This window comes from Notolepis coatsorum (assembly GCF_963971535.1).
Source record: "Notolepis coatsorum genome assembly, chromosome: 14".
NCBI classification, from domain to species: domain Eukaryota; kingdom Metazoa; phylum Chordata; class Actinopteri; order Aulopiformes; family Paralepididae; genus Notolepis; species Notolepis coatsorum.
Window position 1 is genome coordinate 90,619,813 of NC_140178.1, and position 25,173 is coordinate 90,644,985.

Genomic DNA, 25,173 nt, shown 5'->3' on the forward strand with positions numbered 1-25,173 from the left:
ATAATGCAGGCGGAATGCAGTATTTTCTTTCGTTTTCGACAGTCAAATATACGTTTGGAAAGCTTTTCCTTGTATTGGGGAGTGACGTCACAGCACGCAAACTTGCGTGTTGAGCCATGCTGGTGGGCGCGGCTGTTATTGTTATTATCAGGCTGACCTAAACTGCGAGCTAGCAGGGAGACGCTCGCGCTCGTAACGCTTCCTTGCACTGGAAGTTCACTAGTCTACTTAACGTTTGTGTAAACTAAGCCGGGTGAAAAAAACATTCACTTTGCGGAGGAAACAAAATACTGTCTACCGCATATGGAATATACAGCACAGCACGACCATCGACTTCTACAGGACTCGGAGTCGGAGCTGCACCAGCCAAACAGTATGTTCCACCTTTGAGTTAAACATCTTTTGCTTGCACTATTCATGAACATGGAACACCATACTGCAGTATGTAGGTTGTCAGTAGCACACTGACAACACTGCAGTATATATATTCCCTCCCCGCCGTATGTATATTTCCCTCCCACCCACCCACCCCCTCCTAATGTACAGTCCCCTCCCCATCATATGTATATACTCTGTCAGGATCTAGGGGTAACAGTACTGTATATTTGAATACCGCTTATGTCACAAATGTATCAGTACTAAATACCTATATGTCCCTATGCCATAAATGTCATGTATGTTGTGTATGTCATAAATGTCTATATGAATTGAAAATGGGGGACCCTGATGGAAACAAGACAAACGTCTTTCTCAGGTCTGCATCCCCTTAACAATTGTATGTATTGAGCCGTACTGTATTGTACCCATTCTGCAATCTGTTAAATAAAGTTTTCATTCATTCATTCACACAATAATAAATAATAATAACGTAGAACCATATCTGAATGGGGCAGGCCTCAAAGGTAGGCTACATATCAGCCTACATGTGGTGTTATTGACCATTTATCTTTTGTGATTCTTTTTTTTTTGTCATTCTTATGTTGTGGCAGCAGCAGGGGGGACGACTTCGTAACCTAGTTACTTTCAAAGTAACTAAGTTACTCTGATAATCAAGTAATCAGTAAAGTAACTAAGATTACTTTTTAAAGGAGTAATCAGTAATCAGTAAGCAGATTACTTTTACAAGTACTTGCCCTCGATCTGACATTGGCCCTCGGCCTGACATTGGCGCCCTACCACCCTCTAGTGGTGACAAACAATCGGTGCGCTCCAGTACACTGGACATCCTGACTACTGTGTTAACTATAATTAATAGTTTGATTAATGTGATGTCATGGTGTGTACTGTCATTGTCTTTCCCTTCCCTGGTGTGATGTCATACACGGTTTTGGGTTGTTAGGAGTTGCTTTTGTGTTTAGTTGTGTTTAGTTGTGCTTTGCTTATTGTCTAGGTGTTGTTTGTGATTCTGTGTTGGCCAGGTGTTTAATTAATTAATTGGTAATTAGTCGGGGTATTTAGGTGTCTGTCTGTCTCCCTTTCGTTGTGGCGACATTCCTCCAGTTACCCCCTGTTCCTCCACGTCGTGTCGCACCGTTCTCCCTCTAGTAAGTCTTAGTGTTTGTTGTTTTGTATTGTGAAGTTTGTTATTTAGTTTCTGTATTTTTCCTTGTATTGCACTGGATTCTACAGTAAACATCATTCTCCAAGCTTCACTCCTCGCCTCTGCCTCCTCCATTCCTTCCCTTTTTGTATTATTGCATTCTACCTAACCCCATCGTGACAGAATGTCGCCACCAACATTAACGAATGCAGCAGGAAGGGCGAGCGATACCATCACCGTTGTCCTGGCCCTGATGGCCGGTGACATGAAGAGTTACTCACTGGCCAAATGGGGGTTCCTACTCCGGAAGATCGACCAGGTCGCCACTGAGAATCCGACACTGCAGACGGCGATGTGGGAGATGGCTGAACATGTTGCTGTCCTCATGGAGAAGCATAAGCCGAAGGCTGGGGTAGCTAGTCTGCCGACTGTTCTCAGGCTTACGGTCAGCCTAGATCCTCCCACAGCCGCTGAGATTGCTCGGATGTCCATCGCCGGTCGGACGTCCACAGCTAACCTAGCTCCGCCGGTTAGCTTCGTGCCAATAGCTAACCGGTCGTCTCCAGTTAGCACAGCTCCGCCTGTTAGCTCCGCCACTATAGATGGCCAGACGTCCCCAGTTGGTACAGCTCTACCCGTTAGCTCCGCTCATACAGCTAACCAGACGTCCACAGCTAACATAGCTCCGCCGGTTAGCTTAGTGTCAAGAGCTAACCAGCCACTCCCAGCTAACCTAGCTCCGCCGGTTAGCTTCGTGCCAATAGCTAACCGGTCGTCTCCAGTTAGCACAGCTCCGCCTGTTAGCTCCGCCACTATAGATGGCCAGACGTCCCCAGTTGGTACAGCTCTACCCGTTAGCTCCGCTCATACAGCTAACCAGACGTCCACAGCTAACATAGCTCCGCCGGTTAGCTTAGTGTCAAGAGCTAACCAGCCACTCCCAGCTAACCTAGCTCCGCCCGTTAGCTTCGTTTCAATAGCTAACCGGCCGTTTCAAGCTAGCACAGTCTCCACTGCCAGACTAGGCTCCAGGTTCAGGGTGAGCCTAGTATCTGAGACAGACCAGATGTCTCCAGCTAGCACAGTCTCCACTGCCAGACTAGGCTCCAGGTTCAGGGTGAGCCTAGTACCGGAGACGGACCAGATGTCCCAAGCTAGCCAGGCATCCCCAGCTAACATAGCTCCGCCGGTTAGCTTTGTGTCAATAGCTAACCAGCCACTCCCAGCTAACCTAGATCCGCCCGTTAGCTTCGTGTCAATAGCTAACCAGCCACTCCCAGCTAACCTAGCTCCGCCCGTTAGCTTCGTGTCAATAGCTAACCAGCCACTCCCAGCTAACCTAGCTCCGCCCGTTAGCTTCGTGTCAATAGCTAACCAGCCACTCCCAGCTAACCTAGCTCCGCCCGTTAGCTTCGTGTCAATAGCTAACCAGCCACTCCCAGCTAACCTAGCTCCGCCTGTTAGCCCCGCTACAGTAGCTAACCAGACGCCCACTGCCAACCTAGGCTCCAGGTTCAGGGTGAGCCTGGTAGCTGAGACGGACCAGATGTCCCAAGCTAGTCAGGTCTCTGCAGCTAGCAGGTCTAGGAGGGCTATTAGGACAGGAGCTGCTAGGCTCTCCCCGACTGTTAGCTTAGCCTCAGCAGCTAGCCAGGCATTCTCAGCTAGCACAGTTCCCACAGTGAGTCCAGGGCCCACAGTTAGCCTAGCCCCCGAGGCTAGTATGGCTAGTAAGGCCTCCACAGCTGGTCCAGCTTCCACGCCCAGTCCAGCCTCTGCTCTGGGTCCTGGCTCCTCATCCCCGGATCCAACACCACGCCTCGCCGCCGAGACCGATCCGGTCTCCACGCCCTGCCCGGCCTCTCCACCTGGTCCGGCTGCCGTGCCGGCTCCCGTCTCCTCGATGGATCCTGGCTCCTCATCTCTGGATCCTACACCACGCCTCGCCGCCGAGACCGATCCGGTCTCCACGCCATGCCCGGCCCCTACACCTGGTCCGGCTGCCGTGCCGGCTCCCGGCTCTTCGACGGATCCTGGCTCCCCGTCTGGTCCAGCTCTGCGCCGTGATCAGCGTCCTGGTCCTCGCCGGGGTCCTCGCCGGGGTCTTCGCCATGGTCTTCGCCGTGGTCTGCGTGGGATCCTGCTCCAGGGGTCGTCGCCGCCGCACCTCCGGTCCGGCTCTCCTGAACCGGCTCCGAGTCCGGCGGCTGGAGGGTCTCTCGCCCGGGATCCTGCTCCAGGGTCCAGCTCCCCTTCCCGGGCTTCTACACCTGTACCCACCCCCCCTCGTCGGGCCTCGGTGCCCGTCCCCACTCCCCCTCGCCGGGCCTCGATTCTCAGGTTCTGCCCCCCTCCCCGGGTCTCGGTGCCCATCCCCACCCCCCCTCGTCGGACCTCTGTTCCCAGGTCCAGTCCTCCTCCCCGGGCCTCTGCTCCCGTCCCCACCCCCCCTCTCCGGGCATCTGCGCCCGTTTTCTACCCCCCTGGCTGCTATGCCCCTCCTGGGGTTTTCGCTCGGCCTCCTGGTCCCTCGTCTTCGGGTCCTCTCCCTGGGTCCTCTCCGGGGTTCCGGCTTCCTCCCTCACCTGCTTATGGACGTTGTTTTCGGGTGTCTGGAAGCCACCCGTTGAGGGGGGGGTACTGTCAGGATCCTAGGCCCGGTCCTGGCTGGACTGGGCAGGATGGTAACACTGGGCAGTACCCTCCACCTAACTTTGGGCAATGCCCTCGATCTGACATTGGCCCTCGGCCTGACATTGGCGCCCTACCACCCTCTAGTGGTGACAAACAATCGGTGCGCTCCAGTACACTGGACATCCTGACTACTGTGTTAACTATAATTAATAGTTTGATTAATGTGATGTCATGGTGTGTACTGTCATTGTCTTTCCCTTCCCTGGTGTGATGTCATACACGGTTTTGGGTTGTTAGGAGTTGCTTTTGTGTTTAGTTGTGTTTAGTTGTGCTTTGCTTATTGTCTAGGTGTTGTTTGTGATTCTGTGTTGGCCAGGTGTTCTTAATTGGTAATTAGTCGGGGTATTTAGGTGTCTGTCTGTCTCCCTTTCGTTGTGGCGACATTCCTCCAGTTACCCCCTGTTCCTCCACGTCGTGTCGCACCGTTCTCCCTCTAGTAAGTCTTAGTGTTTGTTGTTTTGTATTGTGAAGTTTGTTATTTAGTTTCTGTATTTTTCCTTGTATTGCACTGGATTCTACAGTAAACATCATTCTCCAAGCTTCACTCCTCGCCTCTGCCTCCTCCATTCCTTCCCTTTTTGTATTATTGCATTCTACCTAACCCCATCGTGACAGTCGACCAAGAGTGAATACCTGTTATTGAACGTGTAAGTTGTAACACTAACTATATAACGCTAATGCCACAAAACTAATGCATTTGTTTATTTAGCCCCTTACGTGACTGCAAGGGCTATTGTTTATCATACTTTGATTCAGTAGCTTGTTTATTTTCTTCTGAGTGCTTTGTTTAATTACATGTTTACATGAACAGCCACCACTGTAAACAACATGTTTTTCACCAATAGACTATGCAATGCCGCCCTCCGTAGGATCTATAATAATACAATAAAAAAAAAATTATTATTAAAAAAAATGAAAAAAAAAATATTAAAAAAAAATTTATACATTTTTTTTTTAAAACGAACGTTCGAACGTTCGTTCGATAAACCTGGCGAACGTTCGAACCCTAAAAACAGGGTTCGGGCTCAGCCTTAGAGGATACACAACCCGAATTCAAGTCTCTGACTAACCTGATAAAGGATCAGATGGACGCTTTCAAATTACACATCGACGACTTCAAATTACACATCGATGCTAAATTCGAAGAGGTTAAAAAAGCGGCCGCAGAACAGGCCGGGCGTATTACTGCAGTGGAGAACACGGTGCTAGAAATCACATTGAAAGTTGAGGAGAACAAGAAGACGGTTCACAATGGATTCACAGAGGTAGCGGAGAAGATACAACAGGTGGACAAAGCGCTTCGGAAGAAAATACAAGACATCGAAGAGGAAGCAATGGAGAGGCGGCTCGAGACCGAACGTTACTACCGTAGATATAATATCCGTATTGTGGGATTGGATGAATCAGTCAATTGCACAGACGACATATTTCCAACAGTGTTAGCTGGAATTCTAGGTAAACAGATCCTATCCACAGCGCCGTTAGTGGACCATTGTTATAGAATCGGTACACGGGACCTAAAAGGCAACGGGACGAGGGTTATTGTTACAAAGGATCAGATTAAACCGAATATATATATTTATTGATTGATATATATTGCATAATATTTGTATATCGTTTGATATCCCTTGTATATTCCTTGTACATATACACGGAATATCCCTTTAGCCTAGTACAGACCATAATATTTCATTCTCCTATTGGACAGCGGTCCACAGGCGCCATGGCCATACCTTCAATGTCGGGTTCAAAGTCACCGCCGGGGACATGCCTGGACATGAACGGTATTGCGCAAGGATATGAGACAGGAATAAAGCTGGTACTAGTTTATTCACCTAAGCGTATAAATACGGCGCAGGTGAATACAGAAGCACTTAATCAGAAGTCTTAGTAACTAAAGTTGAAGCCTCACCCACGATACGACGTGCAGTGAAGTATGGCCTGTTTGGCCCCAAATAGAGCATTGAGACCGCGTGCGAATTAATAACTGAAGTGTCAGAGTTTAACGCTGTACCGTCGAGTTCGACCTATTCTATTAAGTCAGTAATAGTCTATTTGTGTATAGTGTATCGTGCGGCTAAAGTTCTACAGTGACCAGCATCACCAACGTTTCCTCGTATCAGCTAGAGTGCTTATCCAGGCTGGGCTGCTTACCATGGCGCTTTCACCCGAGGGGCCCTAGACGAGGACGTGTGGATTATGTACACTGGATAACCTACCGACGACTGCATAGCCCTTTTCGGCTGGATTATATTTGCTTTTGGTCCTGTAATTAATGGAGCGGAGAATCGCCGACACCCACAAGTGTGTGGGATTTAACCTGTGAGGAGCCACGTCGAGTCTGCCTCTCAGAAGTCTGAGGCCGGCTAGCTTTCTTCCATGTGGAGCTACATGCTACGGAGAACAGCTGTATTCGTCTGTGGATCAAGATCTTATTGCACCGTCTCCTGTACTCGGAGTCTCCTTATCATCGTTGACCCAGACTCTACTACCGACAGATCCTCTACCCTTGCTGGCTTACAACCGGGGGGACCCTACCAGTATCTCCCGCTATATTACTAGTGTACCATAGATATAATTCCCTAAGATTCAGGTTGTATGATTATCTCCTGCGTAATATGAGAATGGACATTCGTTATTAATTTGCCTACGCACATTCCTTTGCCTTATAAGCGCATCCAAAGTGAAGTAAAGTAAAGTATATTATGTACCTTTTGCTGCTAATAAATACTTAAATACAGCTTTGTGTGGAACCGAGTCATTGTGGGGAAGTGTTCATCATTAGATACCTGTGTACTGTATGGCCAGTAGGAATGTACATAAGACGGTAGTGGTTTAATGATACCATACTTATCAATACAGTCAGGGAATTGTACCCCTCAGTTACAATTGGTCCTTCGAGCCGGAGGGTAATTAGCGTAATATTAATATAGTGGTATTAATATTGACATGGCCAATGATGAACACTCCACAAAACGGTTCTCCTAAAATAGATCGCCCGCAGCGTAGACGGCAGACACCTCAGTACTTAGAGGATTACGTTGCCGGTATACTACCTAGCTTTCTACAGACGGTAAACTCGGAAAAAGTAGATAGTAAAATTATGTCCGACCCTATCGACCAGGCTACCCCGCCAGTAGAGGCCCTAGTGGGTTCTAACGTAACTGACCAAGCTCACGGTGGGGACCAGGAGGGACCTGACATGACTTTACCCCCGCCAAGACCGAAGAAGTAGTCCCCGGAGAGCTCCAGGATAAAGAAAGCCCTCCAGGGATGGAACTCGACCCACTACAAGAAGGGACGAGCACCCCGGAGATGGATCTCCTTGACTCGCCACAGGAGAACGGATCTCCAACGAGTACTACCAGGAGCGGATCACCTCAACCAGCGTCTTCCCCCAGCGAGGCGGACAAGATGCTGGCACAGGCCTTCCTCGCCAGCCTGGCAGCCTCAACCGAGCGCGATCGACTCCAAGCACAGACGCTTAGTGAGCGCGAACATTCTTCCATGGAAAGAGAACGCCTTCAAGCGCAGCAACGGAGTGACGAAGACCGTATACGTCTAGAGATTAGACGCCTTCAGACGGAAGAGAATATGGGAAGAGACCGGGCCGAAGCCCAGCGCGCCGCTGCCGGTGCCCAAAGAGAAGCAGAGCGCGACCTCGCTCTCACCAAGCGCGAAGCCGAGCGCGACCGATTACAAGCGCAGATAATGGAGCAGCTGATTACCAGGGCAACCCCCCCTCCCTCCGCACGGGGCTCCAGGGCCTCGTCAAGACAAGGGTCAAGGGCACCCTCCCCTACCCGATCAAGCGACCCTGAGCCCGACCACCAGAGAGAGCCTATACCCCTCTCCGAACCCCTTCCCCGACCGGTCCAAGCGAGACCCAGCTACAGGGAAGAACCGGTCTACACCGCGGAGAGGCTAAATAGACGACTACAGGATCTAGATGACCTGCCAGAGGAAGAAGAAGAGGGAGAGGAGGAGAGTCAAGCCCAACAGCAGCACAGTACTCCACAGGACCAGGAGGTCCAGTACAGCCCAGGCTTTACCCCCGCGGCTCTGCGCTACAGACCCCCGACTCAATTCACGGGTGAGCTTGACGCACGACCAGCCCCGAGGAACAGCACCTGGGTACGCGGGCCATGGTACCCAGCAGGTACCAGCCCACCAAGACACGTAAGAGGAGACTCGCCTAGGAGGCCTCTCTTCCAACGCTCACCGATGTGCCAGCCATCCATGGCATCGTACATTGGCACACCGACGTTCCCGGACTTCACACACGAGAACAGAGCACAGTACACAGAGCTACGAATGTGCTTAGAGACAATGATGTCCGATGTAGCTGATGAACCGTACAAATATGCTATCCTACTAAAGCACCTCAAGGTGCCCCGAGCGCACAATATAGCGCTGGCATATGCCACCTCTACTACCCCATACACCGCGGCTCTAGCAGCACTCGACCAAAGATATGGAAGCATATGGGACTACGTAATACAAGAGATAAGGAATATTGACCGGCTACCCCCAGCCACAGACAATCGCTCACTAGATGACCTGTCTATCAAGGTACAATCCCTGGTAGGGATGCTGGGGGCGCAAAAGGAAAAGGGTATGCACGAACTGTACGCAAACTCTAATGTCGAGAGGATTTTAGAGAAGCTTCCGCCCGCCCGACAAGAGCGCTTCAGGCGGCAAAGAGACCACCGTGATCCTAACGGTCCCAAGCCATCCCTCCTAGACCTAGCCGACTTCCTGGCGAGAGAAGTCAACAGCCTACGGTTGGATACGTTCATGCGGAGCACACCAAGCTCCAGAGAGGGACCTAGGAGAGCAAACGATGGCCGCAGATTGGTGACCGTCATGCACCAATCAGAATCAGTACCGAGCAACAAGGACCACAGTACCCCCTCAATGAAAGAGAAGTGGAAGATGGTGTGCCCGTACTGCGAAAAGGAACACTGGCTGTCACACTGTGACACGTTCAAGAAGATGACCACCAACGAGGTGAGTCAATGGATAAAGTCCAACCGACGCTGTTACCGATGTGCGCACAGTCACATGGCAGCCGATTGCCGCTTAAAGAAGAGGTGTAGTCGGTGTGACGGAGCCCACTTAGACGTCCTACACGACAGTAACAGAAGAAAGCCTGCACCCTCAAGCAGCACAAAGGCAAGTGTTATGTACATTGACCCCGCCAGCAGCGGGGGCGCCCGGGTGCTCTTAAAGGTGGTCCGCGTAACATTGAGTTACCAAGACAAGGTCATGGACACTTACGCCGTCCTTGACGACGGGTCAGAGAAGACCCTTCTCCTCGCGTCCGCTGCGGCCCAGCTGGGGCTGCGGGGGAGCGAAGACCAGATGACGATTCGGACAATAAGAAGAGATCTAAAGACGATAAAGGGCGAGAATGTCTCCTTCACTATCGCAGCAAGCGGGCAGCCAGAGAGACGGTATAGGATCACTAACGCTTTCACCAGCCAAGACATAGGCCTGTCGCAGTACACCTACCCCATCGCCAAGCTGATGGATAAATATGTGCACCTGCGTCAACTACCTATACCGCTCATAGACGGTGCCACCCCGACCCTGCTGATAGGCTCCGACCATGCAGACCTCATCGTCCCGATAGACCGGGTCCACACAGGGCCCAGAGGCTGTCCTGCAGCAGTCGAGACCCGCCTAGGATGGACACTACAAGGCCCCCTCGCTAGGTCTCTTAACCGAACAGCAGCCACTAGCTGCCTCCACTCCAGAGTGACAGAAGAAGACACCACCCTCCTACAGCATGTCGAGAGGCTATGGACACTAGAGACAATGCCCTTTAAGAACGAAAAGAAAGACATTCATTCCAAGGAAGACATTTATGCTATAGCCCTCCTCGAGCGGGGGACAAAGAGAGTCAAAGTCAACGGAGTGATGAGATACGCAACTCCACTCCTGAGGCGAGAGGGTATGCCTACCTTCCACGCCCCAAAAGAAGCGACGGAGCGGTATCTATTGAACACAGAGCGGCGCCTAGCCAGAGACCCCGCTCAAGAGACTGTGTACCGCGCTGAGATTGACAAGCTAATCACAGCGGGACACATAAAGAAAATTGACATTAAAGAGGCCGATCAGACGACCGAATCATGGTACGTGCCGCACCACAAAGTCCACCACAACGGCAAGGATCGTATTGTGTTCAACTGCAGCTACCAGATCGGATCACAAAATCTGAATAAAGAGCTCTTGCCCGGCCCAACACTCGGCCCCTCTCTACTAGGCGTGTTACTACGTTTCCGCCAAGACAAGGTGGCCATCAGCGGCGACATCAAAGGGATGTTCCTGCAGGTGAGACTAGTGGAGGAGGACAAGCCCCTGCTGCGGTTCCTATGGAGAGAGAGGAGCGGGGACGAGCAACCAGCCATCTATCAATGGGAAGTCCTCCCTTTCGGAACCACATGCAGCCCATGCTGTGCTACATTTGCACTGCAAAAACACGTCGCAGAGGACCCAGCAGCTGATGAAGAGGTCCGACAAAGTGTAGGAAATAGTTTCTACGTGGACAACTGTCTGCAAAGCGTCTCGACGCCAGAAGAAGCCGAGGCCCTTCTACTCAAGCTCCGCGCCTCCCTGATCAAAGGCGGCTTTGATAATAATAATAATAATACATCTATTTTATATAGCGCTTTTCCAGGTGCTCAAAGACGCTTTACATGGGCAGGAGAGACAAACTATGGCAAAAAAAAAAAAAAAAAAAAAACAGAACAAAACAAAAATAATACATGACAAAAATAAAATAACACAGACAGAATTAGAGGTCAAAAGCAAGATTGAAAAGGTGAGTTTTGAGGGCTGATTTAAAAGATGTCAGGGTGTTTGCATCACGGATATGGCTGGGGAGGGCATTCCAGAGGGAGGGGGCAGCAGCAGCGAAGGCCCTGTCGCCCCAGGTCCGGAGCCTGGTCGTGGGAGGTGTTAGGAGGTTGGCATCTGCAGACCTAAGGCGACGGGTGGGCGTGTGACGGTGGAGGAGGTCGGACAGGTAGGGAGGGGCAAGGTTGTTGAGGGCTTTGAATGTGATGAGTAGTATTTTAAAATGTATCCTGTATTTGATTGGAAGCCAGTGGAGGTCGTGGAGGACAGGGGTGATGTGATCAGAGCGACGGGTGGAGGTGAGCATGCGGGCAGCAGAGTTTTGGACATATTGGAGTTTATTGAGGATAGTGTTTGGTGAGCCGTAGAGGATGCTGTTGCAGTAATCTAGTCGTGATGATATGAATGCATGAACCAGTGTTTCAGCAGCGGAGAGTGATAGGGAGGGGCGGAGACGAGCAATGTTCCGGAGGTGGTAGAAGGCCGATTTGGTTATGTGGTTCACATGGCGGAGGAAAGAAAGGGTGGGGTCCAGGATGATGCCAAGGTTACGGACGTGAGTGGAGGGGGTGACAATGGTACCATCAATATTTAGGGTGAAATCCTGGGTGTGGCTGGTGAGGGATTTTGGACCGATAATGATGATTTCTGATTTATTGCAGTTTAGTTTAAGAAAGTTATTTTGCATCCATGTTTTGATGTCTGTGAGGCAGGTGCTGAGGGTGGAGAGAGTGGCTGGAGTGATAGTCTTGGTGGAGAGGTAGAGCTGAGTGTCGTCTGCATAACAGTGAAAACGCAGGCCATGTTGGCGGAGAATCAGACCAAGTGGAAGGATGTAGAGGATGAAGAGCAGGGGACCAAGTACTGAGCCTTGGGGGACACCATGAGTGATGGGGGCAGTGGGGGATTTGCAGTTGTTGATAGAGATGAATTGGTGCCTGTGTGAGAGGTATGATTGGAGCAAGGTGAGGGGGATTCCGGAGATGCCAACGGAGGACTGGAGACGAGTGATGAGGATGGGGTGACTGATGGTGTCAAAAGCAGCGCTGAGGTCTAGGAGTATGAGGATGGAGAGGGAACCAGAGTCGGCAGAGAGGAGTATGTCGTTGGTGACCTTTAGAAGAGCAGTTTCGGTGCTGTGTTTGGTGCGGAATCCGGATTGAAATGTATCATAAAGGTTATTGTTGTCGAGGTAGGATTTTAATTGGGAGGCAATGGCTCGCTCAATTATTTTTGAGAGGAAGGGGAGGTTGGAAATGGGGCGGAAATTATCAAGGGTTTCAGGGTTGAGACCGGGTTTTTTTAGTAAGGGGGTGACGGAAGCAATTTTGAGGGCGGGGGGAAATAGGCCAGTGGTCAGAGAGGTGTTTACGATGGAGGTGATTAGGGGAGAAAGGGCAGGGAGACAAGCCTTGACTAGGATGGAGGGGATAGGGTCCAGGATGCAGGTAGAAGTTTTCATTGTAGAGAGAATGGAGGATAGGTCCGATGCAGTGATTTCAGTGAAGGATGTAAAAGGTGGGTTGGGCGGTGGAGAGGGGGTTGAATCCGGAGGGGAGATAGTGTTGGCGGAGGCAATTGTTAGTTGGGTGTGGATTTTGTCAATTTTTGTTTGGAGATGTGACAGATAGGAGACACATTTACTGACAGTGAAGGAACAGGAGATTGTGTCAGAGGGTTTAATCTCAGGCAGTGGGCCAGCAGCGACCCCCAAGTATTGCGCAGCCTCTCCCCCGAGGACAAGGCAGCAAGCAGCGAGACCTGGATGGCGACCATCCCAGGAGAAGCCCAAGAAATGACATTAGGACTAGTCTGGCGCTTCAAAACAGACTCGCTCCATTATAAACACACACCCCTGACCAAGGAGCAGGGAAGGTCGACTGCACTACCGACCACAAGACGGAGTGTATACAGAACACTCGCCAGACAATATGACCCGTTGGGATGTATTCTACCTTACACCACCAGGGCAAATATGATTGTAAGAGCGTTATGGGACAAGGACCAGGGCTGGGACGACCCCATACCCAAACACCTTGCCTCCACATGGAGAGAGTGGGAGACAGAACTCAGCTCACTCCCAGGTGTCAACATACGCCGCAGCTACTTCCCACCCACAGTGAGGCCGGAGACGTGCCAGATGGACCTGCACGTCTTCAGCGACGCCTCCGAAGTAGCCTACGGTTCGGTGGCCTACTTGCGTGCCCGAGAGGAGGGAGGAGAAATACATACTGCTTTCATCCTGGCTCGCTCAAGAATAGCCCCACGCAAGCAACAATCTATCCCGCGTCTAGAGCTCTGCGCAGCCCTAGCAGGAGCGCAACTCGCCACGTTAATCCAACGTGAACTCACCATCCCGGTGCAAAGAACAATCTTGTGGTCAGACTCCACGACAGTACTCACATGGATCCGGTCTAATTCGTGTAGATACAAGGTCTTCGTGGGAGTCAGAGTCACAGAGATCCAAGATTTAACCGAAGCAGCAAGCTGGAGGTATGTGGACACAAAACACAACCCAGCTGACGTCATCACCCGGGGAATGTCCCTGGATGACCTCACCCGTCACAATCTATACAGTGACGGGCCAGAGTTCCTCAAGCTCCCGGAAGAAGAGTGGCCTACACCCACCCCACGGGAAGCGAGTAAAGAGGAGGCAGAGAACAAGAAATCTATGTTCTGTGGATTGACCACACTCGTCTCCACAGACCCCGACATAGACGATTGCCTCACCCTTGAGAGTGCGCAGCTAAAGACATTCCTGTGGCACCACCCAGAGGTTCAGCTCACTACTGACATTACTGCAGCAAACTACGAAGAAGCAGAACTTCTTCTCCTACAACGAGCCCAGAGAGACTCGTTTCCCGATGAGCTAGACTGTCTACAGGGAGAAAAGCCCGTCCCGTCAGACAGCAGATTGCTCCACCTAGCCCCCGAGAGCGACGCCCATAATCTCATCAGAGTGGGTGGTCGTCTGCGGAGAGCTCCAGACTTACCGGATGACGTCAAGTACCCGATAGTCTTAAACAGCCGACACAAGGTCACAGAGCTGATCATAAAGAAATACGACGAGGATGTGCATCACGCCGGGGCAGAGAGAGTCTTCGCGGAGATCAGACGTCGTTATTGGTTACTGCAAGGGAGAGAAGCAGTACGACGTTTCCAGCGGACTTGTCTAGACTGTCGTAAATGGCGAGCACAGCCCAGTATACCCCGGATGGCTGACCTACCTCCCTGTCGCCTCCGACTCGGCGACAAGCCTTTTCACTCCACCGGTATGGACTGTTTCGGCCCGCTGTATGTAAAGAAAGGAAGAGGGACCGAGAAGCGGTGGGGTATTGTATTCAAATGCATGACCACCCGAGCGATGCATATAGAACTCCTTCCAACCATGAGCACAGACTCATTCCTTATGGCCTTCCGAAGATTCACATCGCGGAAAGGCAAACCGTCTATATTATTGTCTAATCACGGGACAAACTTCAAAGGCGGAGAAAGAGAGCTGAGAGAGAGCTTCCAAGCTATGGGCCCAGAACTTAAGACCCACCTCGCTCCATACCAGATTGATTTCCAGTTTAATCCCCCGAATGCACCTCACTTCGGTGGCACTTGGGAACGAGAAGTACGTTCAATAAAGACAGCCCTGTACGCCGTGCTTGGGGCCCAGACCGTGGCGGAAGAAGTCCTGATGACAGTCCTCACGGAGATCGAGGGAGTATTGAACTCAAAGCCCCTCGGTTACGACTCATGTGATGTAGCAGATGTCGACCCAGTCACCCCCAACACTCTCTTGATGGGGCGGCTGGACCCCGCGCTACCGTGTACAGGCCTGAAGAAGCGAACGGCCGAAGAATGTGGAGGTACAGTCAAGTATTGGCTGACAAGTTTTGGAACAGCTTCCTACTCCACTATCTACCGTCTCTACAGACCCGCCAGAAATGGGTGAAAGAGAGAGACAACTTGACAGAAGGAACAGTCGTCATGATTATCGACCAGTCACTACCCCGAGCTATGTGGCCGGCTGGCCGCGTAAGCAAAGTGATCACCGGTGCCGACGGAAAGGTCAGAGCGGCCGAAGTGCTCGTCCAAGGGCGGATCTACACCCGACCTGTGGCGAGGCTAATAGAGTTGCCAAGGCTCCCCGATACCATTGATGACGACCATGACCCCATGACTTTGTGAACTGCCCTACCCTCACAACAGACATTGAGTAGTGGACAGTGCGGTTAATCTGTCTCTGCTTAGCTAATTAGGTGGGACTAATTAGGAGGCGGCTGTTACAAAGGATCAGATTAAACCGAATATATATATTTATTGATTGATATATATTGCATAATATTTGTATATCGTTTGATATCCCTTGTATATTCCTTGTACATATACACGGAATATCCCTTTAGCCTAGTACAGACCATAATATTTCATTCTCCTATTGGACAGCGGTCCACAGGCGCCATGGCCATACCTTCAATGTCGGGTTCAAAGTCACCGCCGGGGACATGCCTGGACATGAACGGTATTGCGCAAGGATATGAGACAGGAATAAAGCTGGTACTAGTTTATTCACCTAAGCGTATAAATACGGCGCAGGTGAATACAGAAGCACTTAATCAGAAGTCTTAGTAACTAAAGTTGAAGCCTCACCCACGATACGACGTGCGGTGAAGTATGGCCTGTTTGGCCCCAAATAGAGCATTGAGACCACGTGCGAATTAATAACTGAAGTGTCAGAGTTTAACGCTGTACCGTCGAGTTCGACCTATTCTATTAAGTCAGTAATAGTCTATTTGTGTATAGTGTATCGTGCGGCTAAAGTTCTACAGTGACCAGCATCACCAACGTTTCCTCGTATCAGCTAGAGTGCTTATCCAGGCTGGGCTGCTTACCATGGCGCTTTCACCCGAGGGGCCCTAGACGAGGACCGTGTGGATTATGTACACTGGATAACCTACCGACGACTGCATAGCCCTTTTCGGCTGGATTATATTTGCTTTTGGTCCTGTAATTAATGGAGCGGAGAATCGCAGACACCCACAAGTGTGTGGGATTTAACCTGTGAGGAGCCACGTCGAGTCTGCCTCTCAGAAGTCTGAGGCCGGCTAGCTTTCTTCCATGTGGAGCTACATGCTACGGAGAACAGCTGTATTCGTCTGTGGATCAAGATCTTATTGCACCGTCTCCTGTACTCGGAGTCTCCTTATCATCGTTGACCCAGACTCTACTACCGACAGATCCTCTACCCTTGCTGGCTTACAACCGGGGGGACCCTACCAGTATCTCCCGCTATATTACTAGTGTACCATAGATATAATTCCCTAAGATTCAGGTTGTATGATTATCTCCTGCGTAATATGAGAATGGACATTCGTTATTGATTTGCCTACGCACATTCCTTTGCCTTATAAGCGCATCCAAAGTGAAGTAAAGTAAAGTATATTATGTACCTTTTGCTGCTAATAAATACTTAAATACAGCTTTGTGTGGAACCGAGTCATTGTGGGGAAGTGTTCATCATTAGATACCTGTGTACTGTATGGCCAGTAGGAATGTACATAAGACGGTAGTGGTTTAATGATACCATACTTATCAATACAGTCAGGGAATTGTACCCCTCAGTTACAGTTATCATTGCTACTCTGCGCAAGACAGAAATAAGAGACGTGATCATCAGAGGGGCACGCAAGCAATGGGGAAAACTGAAATATAATGACAAACCAGTGTCTTTCTACGAGGATCTATGCAGGGAGGCCATTGCCCTACGTGTCCCCTACAAAGAGGTGATGCAGAGGCTATACAGAAGAAATCTTAAGCCAAGCCTTCGTTACCCAGCCGTTCTCTCCATCTTGGGGGAAGATGGTAAAAGAGTCGGGTTACGCTCGCCTAAAGACACAGATGAATACATGAAGCAACATGATACCGGTCCCCCGGGGCCGGTCGCACCATAGGCTCGTATCAGAAGACAAGCCTACTCATCTCTCTCTTTTTCTCATTTTTTTATAATTTTTATTAGAATTACTTTACCACGGCTCAACTACAAAAGCAACAGCAGATATGCATGTTGGCAACACTGAGGCACAAAGTGTTTAATACGGAACGATAGGCACTATATTTATAGACTTCTGATTTCTGAGGAGGCAATAATCCAACAATGACATTGGAATATTCTGGATTCTTCTCTCGACTACTCAGGGACACAATGGAATATACTGGAAAACACTAGTAGGTCATAACTCCTGGACAGGAAGAACATTCTGGAACATAACATCAGTGTTGACGAATTTACAAGGGTATTCTACAACTTTCTAAAATACACTGTACTCCCACAATGAAGGCCTGTAACATTAACATCCGGTATGTATATGCATATGAACCAGTGATGGAAGTTCAATAAGGTTTTAAAAACATCATCCTCATCTAAAGGTATAAGCATGACAAGGTTATTCTAATATTTTAAGCAATTACTCCACTGCTTTAGGGATTTGCATAATTTAGTTCTAAAAATCTCTTTTTTCTGTTGAGTTTTATTTTAATTCTTATTTTTTTTGTTAGTATTTTTCTTCTCTCTTTTCTTTTTTCTGATGGTTCCAACATAAATTAGTAGAAGGTTCAAATAAATATATCAATGGAGGTATATTTTTCATTTTTCACACTATTATTATTACATTAATGGGAAGGCGCAAGACCAAAAGTGACATTCTATTGAATTAGAATGAAAGTTTTAGATCCTATGGCAATTAGCATAGGAAGATTAGGGTTAGAAAGCTCATTTTGGGCAACCCGGTGGCTTAAGGGAGGGAGTCATACGCGTAGGATGTGTCTATGGAACACAGTCCTGTACGACTCTCGGAGGGAGGGGGAATTAGGGGATTATTATTTGTATATATGTATGTTTTTAAGCTCGGCTCTCAACGGGACCTCAATAGTTGGATGTATATCTATTGTAGATTCGCACTCCAGAAGCATTACCAACAACTACACAACAACATGTATAGATTATGGCTAGTTTGAATATAATGATTTGGAATACTGGGGGAATAAATAATCAACACAAACGCAAAAGCGTACTCACACTGATGAAAAACGGACAGGTTGACGTGGCTCTGCTAAGCGAAACGCACATTTTAGGGAAAGACATAGCTACGTTAGCGGACAACACATATCATAACATTAGTCACTCTTCCTTTGGAACGAGAACTCGTGGAGTTGCCATAGTCGTTAGACGGAAGTTGAATATTGAATTGAAGGGAGTATGGTCTGATGCAGATGGTCGGATAACTATAGCTAAGATTGTACACAAGAACAGGAAAATAGCGTTGGTAGCGGTATACGCCCCAAATTTGTACGAAGCTAATTTCTTCACTACACTTACCAGAACAATGTTAGACCTTCCCGAATACTCATTTATAATTGGTGCGGATTTTAATGCCATTTGGGATCCAGGGATGGATAAATCTTACCCCTCCTTTTCCAACGAACAAAAAAAATCATCTAATGCATTAAAGGATTGGTCGAAGAATACAGGTGTAAATGACCTATGGCGATCACTCAACCCCACAACCCGGAAGTACTCTTGTCGATCTGCGAGACATAACACAATTATCCAGAATAGATTATGTTTTTGCATCCCCGAGACTATTTGATAACTATGATGTGGAAATGATACCCAATGCATTATCAGATCACTGTTATTTACTCCTAAATCAGCCCCAAGATGGCAATTTAACTCGATGCTGCTTAATAACAAGGAATTCATTACACAATTCAAAGAAGCTCTTTCAGTATTCCTACTGGAGAATGCGAATTCGGTGCAGAACCCCAGGATGTTATGGATGTCGGTAAAGGGAATGATCAAGGATTTCACCGATAGCTTTTCCTCCAAAATACGCAAGAATCGATGCTCAAAACTGGCTGAACTGGAAACGCTTTACTCTACGTTATTTACTTCTTTACAATACAACGACTCGGTTCGACTGGAAACTCAAGTTAATGTACTAAAAAAAGAGATTAACGCCATATATAAACAACAATCTGAAATACAAATACGTAGCACAAGACAACAGCAGTACTCTCAAGGTTCTAAACCAAGTCACCTATTAGCTATGCGATTAAGAGTTAACGCAAAATTTGCAGATATAACTACCATTAAAGGGGAGATGAAACAGTGAGCAATGTGATCCTAGTTTGTTTGTTGTGTACCTTGTGTAAGACAGGGTCCTATAATCAAATGTGAAATCTAGCTTATTTGTCTGAAAAATCAAATATAATATCCCTGTTTTCAACATGGGCGCCGCCATTTTGTTGCTGACGTCATGGGGCTGGTTGGGTCTGGCTCCTAGTATACACTGTTGGTTAGATGCCTATGGATTGTCGGGTCAGTCTGTAAATAAAATGTTGCCTACCAAACATCGGGACCGCAGTGGTGCTTTTTGTATTGCTCCCGGCTGTTCGAACGAATTTTACAGCATGAAAGAGAGAGTGGTTCATTTCCACAAATTACCAGTGAAAAAAACCACTTTTATTGGCGCGTTGGCTGGCTGCACTGAAGCGGCGCGATCCACCTGTTGGACAGTGGACGAAGATCTGCGGGCAACATTTCATTGCCTTTCATTGCCTTTCATTATTATGTTGTTGAGGGGGGCTTTGAAGAGGATGGGAGGTTTGTCCAGAAGACCACTAATAAGCTGAAGCTGATGCGGTTCCATCGGTCTTCGACTTCAGTGGCTATAGTGCAGGAGAGACGGACAGACCAGCCCAAGTAGTTCAACCAGCGTCAGCCCTGCGCCGGAGACCGCGCTCAAAGACGCGCTTCTACCGCAACAGAGCGAGGGGTATAATCAGGGGTGTTGGATCAGTGTTTCGCATATAATCTTTGCAGACTGTCTATATTTAGACTAGCCACCTGTAGTGATATGCAGTAGGTACTATAACGTTAGCTTTCTGTATCATAACGCTAGTCATAAATGTCATTATGAATTGAAAATGGGGGACCCTGATCATGTAAACAATACGAAAGTCTAGTCTCACCTGATACCTTGCTCTGTATCAGAACGTTAGTCATAAATGTGATGACTCTATATACATGTGATGTGAATGGGCCGGGTAATGAATGATAGGTTTTAATTAATAGATCCCGTGTCCTCTGTATAATTGTTTAGCATAGGTACCTTTATGAAATAAAGTTGTTATTCATTGTACCCCGGTTGTGGTTATTTCAGGGCATTTGGACAAATAGCAGTTTCCCTGCTACATAGCAGTTTCTCCTGCTACTGGTATAACTCACGTATTTATTACATACAGTACAGAAGTTGTGATGACTATATACAGTACAGAAGCTGTGATGACTATATACAGTACAGAAGTTGTGATGACTATATACAGTACAGAAGCTGTGATGACTATGTACAGTACAGAAGTTGTGATGACTATATACAGTACAGAAGCTGTGATGACTATATACAGTACAGAAGTTGTGATGACTATATACAGTACAGAAGCTGTGATGACTATGTACAGTACAGAAGTTGTGATGACTATATACAGTACAGAAGCTGTGATGACTATATACAGTACAGAAGTTGTGATGACTATATACAGTACAGAAGCTGTGATGACTATATACAGTACAGAAGTTGTGATGACTATATATCTGAAATAGACAAAAAAAACTATCAAAAATAGGGCTTTACCCACATGTGTTTGACTTCGGTCAAACCAGTCTGGATTCATGTTGTAGTCTGAAAAAATGCCAGGAAATACTTCTTCTTCTTCTTCTTCTTATTTGAATTTCCGGCAGTGTAGACGCATCGTGGCGTATTACTGCCCTCCACAATTCTTGCTTCGCCCACACTTGAGAAAGTTTACACTCCTCTTCTTCTTCATCTCATCTTCAAAACACATTTCTATCGTCTCTGTCTCCTTCTTCTCTGCTCCTCTTGCCATACAATCACAATACAAACATCATCTCCTCTCTTGGAGGGCCCCCCCAAGAGGGGGAACCCTCCATCTCATCGCCACCCACAATTCATCAGAGAATTGTTGAATATATATAGAACACAAATGTTCTAGAATGTTTGATTATGACATCATATGGTGACATCACAAATGTTCTAGAATGTTTGATTATGACATCATACGGCCATCATCTTCAGGCATGTTATTTTCTCCATCTCGTCCGGCTCAACAGGAGGAGCACGTCTCACTGGTGTCGCTCTAATAGGCTCAAATGCATATGCAATTGGGTTTCTATGAACCTCTGTCTGTCTGCCCACCTCGTCCAGATCCATTGCAAACTACAGCCTCTGGAGGTCAGTGTGCTACTGCGTGCAATTCTCCTGAGGTGGTCAGTAGAATGCAGTGCACTAGTGTCGCAGGCAGCCAAACCAGCCCCATGACGTCAGCAACAAAATGGCCACGCCCATAATGATAAATGCTTCAAAAATGCACATAACAAATCTTTTTTTCTTAGAAACTGCTTATTTTTATAACGTGATTTTTTCTGTGGCTTATCTAAATACTAATGTGATGCTATGAATATGTATTTATCGCTATGCTTCATCTCCACTTTAAAGCACAACAAGGACTTGTTACAGACCCTAAAAAAATAAACGCGACATTCAAAGAATTCTACTCCATCTTGTATAAATCAAAACAAAATGGACACATATCTTAATCAAATTAACCTCCCTAAACTTTCAGAGGATGACGCTAAACAGTTAGAAACACCGATCACACTAGAGCAGTGATTCCCAACCTGGGGTCCGCGGACCCCCTGGGGGTCCGCCAGGGGGCGCAGGGGTCCGCCAGACCACAGATGATTTTTTTTTCTTTTTTTTCTTTCAGATAAATATTTAATTAGCATATTTGTATCATCAGAAGCATGAATAGTCTCTCCACTACAATAAAAAATAAAGATAAATAAATAAACATCTAGACATCAAACCAGCCTGCATCAAAATGGTTTAGAAACTGTGCGGCCCACAGGTGGCGTATAAACTAAAATCAGTACCAGTCTCGAACAATGTAGTGAAAGACCGAATTGATAAGATGTCAAGTGATTGCGAGCAGCAGCTGTCAGAAAAGCTTAGAAAGGGTCCATTTGCCATACAACTTGATGAAACTACAACTGTCGCAGACGAGGCTGTGCTCATCGTTTATGTGCAGTATATCGAAAATGAGGATCTGAAGCAGGACATTCTCATGTCAGTCAACCTTACTACCACCACTCGAGGTGAGGATATTTTTACTGCAGTGGATTCTTACTTCATTCATCATAAATGCAAACCGTTCACCATTAGGGCCTGATTTGAGAGGATGAATACAGGATTTGAATATTGGCCAACATTTTGAAATACATATGGTGCAAGATGAGATTTGTTGATTGAAGGCACAAGTCAAAGAAGCATAGTGGGTCTAATTATGATGCATATGCCTGTGTATAAGCAGTTTGTTATTAAAATGACAAAAAAAAGTATTAAAATGACAAAAAAAGGTATTTTATGGTATTTTATTAGGAGGGGGGTCCAGGAATTTCATCAGAGATGTTTGGGGGTCCCTGGGGGAAAAAAGGTTGGGAACCCCTGCACTAGAGGAACTCAGGAAGGCCATATCCGAAATGCAAAGTGGAAAAGACGGTATCCCACCAGAAATGTACCTCTCATGTTGGGACATAATTGGACCCCTATTACTTAATATGATTTTATACTCAGTCAAGGAGGGGAACTTCCATAAGAACGACAATATTGCACTCATAACAGTCCTCCTTAAAAAAGACAAAGACCCCACCGAGTGCGGTAGTTATAGACCCTTAAGCCTCCTTGGAACCGATATCAAACTGTACTCTAAGGTATTAGCCATCAGACTTCAAAAGCATATGACGTCTTTAGTTCATCCGGATCAAACTGGCTTCATAAGAGGCCGCTTCATAAGAGGCCGCTTGATCACTGATAACATAAGACGATTACTACACGTACTAGATGCTAACAAGGACGACACCACACCTAAGGCGATGCTGTCCCTGGATGCAATGAAAGCTTTTGACAGGTTGGAATGGTCGTATCTATGGGCAGTATTAGAAAGGATGGGGTTAGGAAAAGGATTCATTGATATGATTAAAGTATTATACAAAGACCCATCGGCCATGATTACAACAGGTATAATCACCTCCGAAATCTTTCCGGTATCACGCTCTTCTAGACAGGGTTGCCCTCTTAGTCCCGGACTATTCGATTTATCATTAGAGCCTTTAGCACAATATATAAGACAATCCCAATCCATAGAACCAATCGTAATCAAGGGCACACAACATAAAATTAGTTTATATGCGGACGACGTAATACTGTTCATGCAAAACCCCAACACCGCATTGCCTCATCTTCTCAAGTTGATTGAGGACTTTGGCGATTTATCGGGATTTAAGATAAATTGGCCGAAGTCGGTTTTCCTTCCACTTAACGCCCCTGCAAAAAAAAATATAACCTTCCCAGAAGAGATACCGATGGTTAAAAACTTTAGATGTTTGGGAGTTGAAGTATTCCCTACCATAAGCCAAACGGTGACTACATTCACAGGACATACTTGACTCCTATCAGACTGAACAGAATGGGTCTTAAACAAGACTCCAAATGCTCCTTATGTACAAATGGGGACGAGGGGACATGTATGCACATGTACTGGGACTGCCCACCAGTTAAGATATTCTGGAAAGAAGTGACTCAGCAATTATCAAATCTCTTAACTCTGAATATACCTGTACACCCCTCTGTATTACTGCTGAATGATGTTTTTGAGTGTGCAGTACCTATACAGCTAAAGAGATTGGTTTTATCTGGTATCACAGTGGCTAAAAAGCTGATAGCATCACGATGGTTTCAACCGGAAAAAATTTGCCGGAAGGTCTGGATTCTTACACATCTCGATGTGATTTATCTAGAAATATCTACAGCAAGAATTTTGGGTCTCAATGAATCCAAAATGACAATGTGGTTAGAAGTGGTGGAGAGAATAAAAGCTAGCATATAATGGTAGTGTCTGGTCAGGAGCGAATGATAATGGATGGATTATCCAATGTGGGGTCCGGAGGGGGGGGGGGTGCGAGCAAGAGCATCTGTGTGTAGGGTATTAGATAGCAGGTATTAGGGGTATATCTTGGATAAGACATTTAACTAAATGGTTGATTTCATTGGATGTGCACTGTTAATTAATGCTTGTATATCTAATCTTGTATTGTCATGTTTGCTTATGTGTTTGTTTAAAAAATAATACAAAAAAAATACAAAATATATATATATATATATATATATATTAAAAAGGGTTTACTAGCCTTTATATATGAACAGCTTAGAGTACAATATAACAATACAAGCCCATATAACCACAGTATAAGTCTCACTCTTTCACTCAATAATTTATGTTGCATATAACAATGTACTGCATAACACACAACATAATCTTTTGTTTTTCCTTTAGTAGTCTTTGCTTTCATCCATTAAAAGGTGCAGGAAGGTCTGCCAAGCAGTCATTAGAGAAACATGAGTTTAGGATTACAGCCTGGCTCTGGGGGGCGGGGGCGGGTGGGGGGGGGGGCGCTGATGTGGCAGAATCAGTATTCCTAATGCAGTGGAGGCTGAAGGATAGGCACATAATGGAGGACTTCAACGATTGACCATATTCACATGGTGGCCATTTTGCTCTGGTTGGGAATGGGGTGGAGGGGAACCCAACCTGAGTGTGACATTAAACGCCAAATGTAGGAACAGGGTGGAAAGGAACCCAACCTGAGTGTGACATAAGAGTAAAAATTTTGGAACAGGGTGGAAAGGAACCCAACCTGAGCATGACATAAGAGCCAAATGTAGGAACTGGGGTGTAAAGGAACCCAACCTGAGCGTGACACAACAGCAAAATGGCTGCCGTGTGAACATGGTCAATGGCTGCCACAGGAGAAAGCAATGTAGTCCTGAACATGACAACCAGCCTCCACAGCTGCAGCTATAAACACCTAAAACTTAAATTAGGATAATTTTAGTTTATTCAAATCTTTGCAATTCCATAGACCCTTTTACTGATGATGCGCATGCAATTTG

At 47.2% G+C, this 25,173-nt stretch overlaps 1 protein-coding gene across 1 annotated transcript in view; it reads right to left on the reverse strand.

Moving 5' to 3' along the window:
- The window catches only part of rab3db (RAB3D, member RAS oncogene family, b), a 60,624-nt gene that overhangs the window by 5,380 nt on the left and 30,071 nt on the right, over positions 1–25,173 (reverse strand). The window lies entirely within an intron of this gene.